This window comes from Temnothorax curvispinosus, unplaced genomic scaffold, assembly GCF_003070985.1.
Source record: "Temnothorax curvispinosus isolate PA1 unplaced genomic scaffold, ASM307098v1 QBEX01010998.1, whole genome shotgun sequence".
Taxonomy (NCBI): Eukaryota; Metazoa; Arthropoda; class Insecta; order Hymenoptera; family Formicidae; genus Temnothorax; species Temnothorax curvispinosus.
Window position 1 is genome coordinate 1 of NW_020220778.1, and position 2,569 is coordinate 2,569.

Below are 2,569 nucleotides of genomic sequence, written 5' to 3' on the forward strand. Positions count from 1 at the left end.
TAATGAAAAATTATCCATTAATAAAAAATAACTTATCCTCCAACAATTAAAAAAATTTTGACACGACTGCTATTTCATATATAATTCTTTAAGATTTGGTCAATTAATTCTCGAAAAATTTCAAAAAATTTGTAACCGGTTTCCAAAAAAATCGGTAACGAAAAATTATACATTTTATAGCAATCCCGGGGAAATTCTACCTTTATTTCATATGTAATTCTTTAAGATTCAATTATTTTCCGAGAAATTGGAAAAATTTTGTAACCGGTTTCCAAAAAGATCGGTAACAAAAAATAATACACTTTATATCACTCCCCAGAAAATTCTACCTCTATTTCATATACAATTGTTTGAGATTCGGTCAATTAATTTCCGAAAAATTGGAAAATTTTCTGATACCAATTTCCCCAAAAATCGGTAACGAAAAATTATACACTTTATGGCAATCCCCGGGAAATTCTACTCCTACTTCATATAATTTTTTAAGATTTGGTCAATTAATTTCCGAAAAATTAAAATAATTTTGTAACCGGCTTTCAAAAAGATTGGTAACGAAAAATTATACACTTTATGGCACTCCCCGGGAAATTCTACCCCTGTTTCATATATAATTCTTTTAAATTTAGTCAATTATTTCCCGAAAAATTAGAAGAATTAGAAAAATCGGTTTCCAGAAAATCGGTAGCAAAAAAATGGCCACGACATTTTCATCCCCGGAAAATTCTACCCCTGTTTCATATACTTTTGGTAAAAATTCGGTCCACTAACGAATGAGTAGTTCGCGTACATACAGACAGACAGACAGACAGACAGACAGACGGACGGTACTTATATATATAGATAACTGATAGCACAATAAAGAATATAAAGGATTTTGTGATTTAACTAGTCTATATATTTATATTGAATATGTTTGAGTAAAAGGGCAAACGTCATTTTTACTTTTTTTTTTGCTTTTAACTTCAATCTTTTTTTTTCCTTTTTCCAAATATCCCACCTCATTGCTGACTAGATTTTAGGAAGAAACAACTCCTATTTTTTCTAAATACTAATTGCAATTTAAATTTTGATTAAAACCTAAGTTATATAATAAATTTAAATGAGGAAAACGCGTAGAAACTTCCTAAAATTTAAAAAGTTAAGTCTATTGCAATTGTGACAGATAGTTTCTCAAAACAATAAGAGTATTCCTGTAAATTTAATTTAACAAAAATTTATATTTTTTGAGATACTCCTTATTCGAATAACTGTATTTGAAATAACATTTTGATTTCACTTCTCTTACATGGCATTATATTTAGTTTTCTTTATTGCTTAGCTTTGTATAAAATTGCTTACCCATGATATGAGCAACCGTTTCAGAAATATTCATTGATACGCCAATTTTTGCTTTTTCAGCAACAACCATACTGCTTACGATAGGGCGGTCTTGTAGTAGGAATATTTCTAATGTATCCAAACAGGAAGATATTCGTTGTTGCAATGTACCTCCAATAACCAATTCCTTATTTTCTTCTTGCATATCTGCCACGAGTCCAACATCACCAACAGCACCCCATTGTATCGCTAAACCGTGTAATCCTTCTTCCATCCTCTTCTCACAGATTCTCTCCATTACGGAATTAGCCATTCCATAATTCGTTTGGCCTGCGTTTCCTCTTCCACATGAGACGGAGGAAAAAACGACAAAATGTCGAAGTTGTGGACATATCGTTCTCGACAATTCATCCATTTTCTTCGTCATCCATGCTTTTGATTTGAATGAATCCTCGAACATTTGTGGTAATTGATTTTGGAACGTACAATCTTTTAAAACAATTGCAAGATTAAATATAGCGTCCACTGGTGCTTTTTCCTCAGCAATTTTCAACATAGATTCACAGTCTTCGTGATTCAGATTATCATTGATTGTAACGATCTGTACATCCACACCGTAAGATCGCCATAACTTTACTCTTGATTGCTGATAACCTGTTCTAATCCCGGTTCGTGATGTCAAAACCAGATTTTTTGCACCTCGGAGCGTCAACCAATCTGCTAGCTCTAAACCAAAACCGCCTAGTCCACCCAAAATAACGTAGCATTTATAATCCAGACAATGATATCGTGGATGAGCGAGTAGCGGAGCATCCAAAGGCTCTTCCTCTTTACGAACTCTTATTATTATCTACGAACAAGTAGTTAAGATACATTATTACTATAAAGTAAAAAATGATAAATAACGAAGGTTTTATGTTTTATTTTATTATTGATATTGTTTCACATTTTATCATTAATTTCATTATTAATTTTAACATTACGTTGTATAATTTAATTTTACTATTACAAAGAATATATATATATATATATATATGTTGTGTGTGTATATGTTGTGTGTGTGTGTATATATATATATATAGATATAGATATAGATATAGATATATTAAGAAATAAGTGTACCTTCCCAATATGTTTTCCAGCAGCCATATACCTAAAGGCAGCTTCTATTTCATTTCTTTCAAAGACTCTTCTGCACAGCGGTTTAATTGCACCGTTTTTTAAACCTTCTGTTATTGTTTTCCACAACCTT

General features: G+C 31.2%; 1 pseudogene; it reads right to left on the reverse strand.

The window, feature by feature from the left end:
• Positions 1-1,297: 1,297 nt before the first annotated feature.
• LOC112461020 lies at positions 1,298-2,565 on the reverse strand (annotated as a pseudogene).
• Between the last annotated feature and the right edge of the window lie 4 nt (positions 2,566-2,569).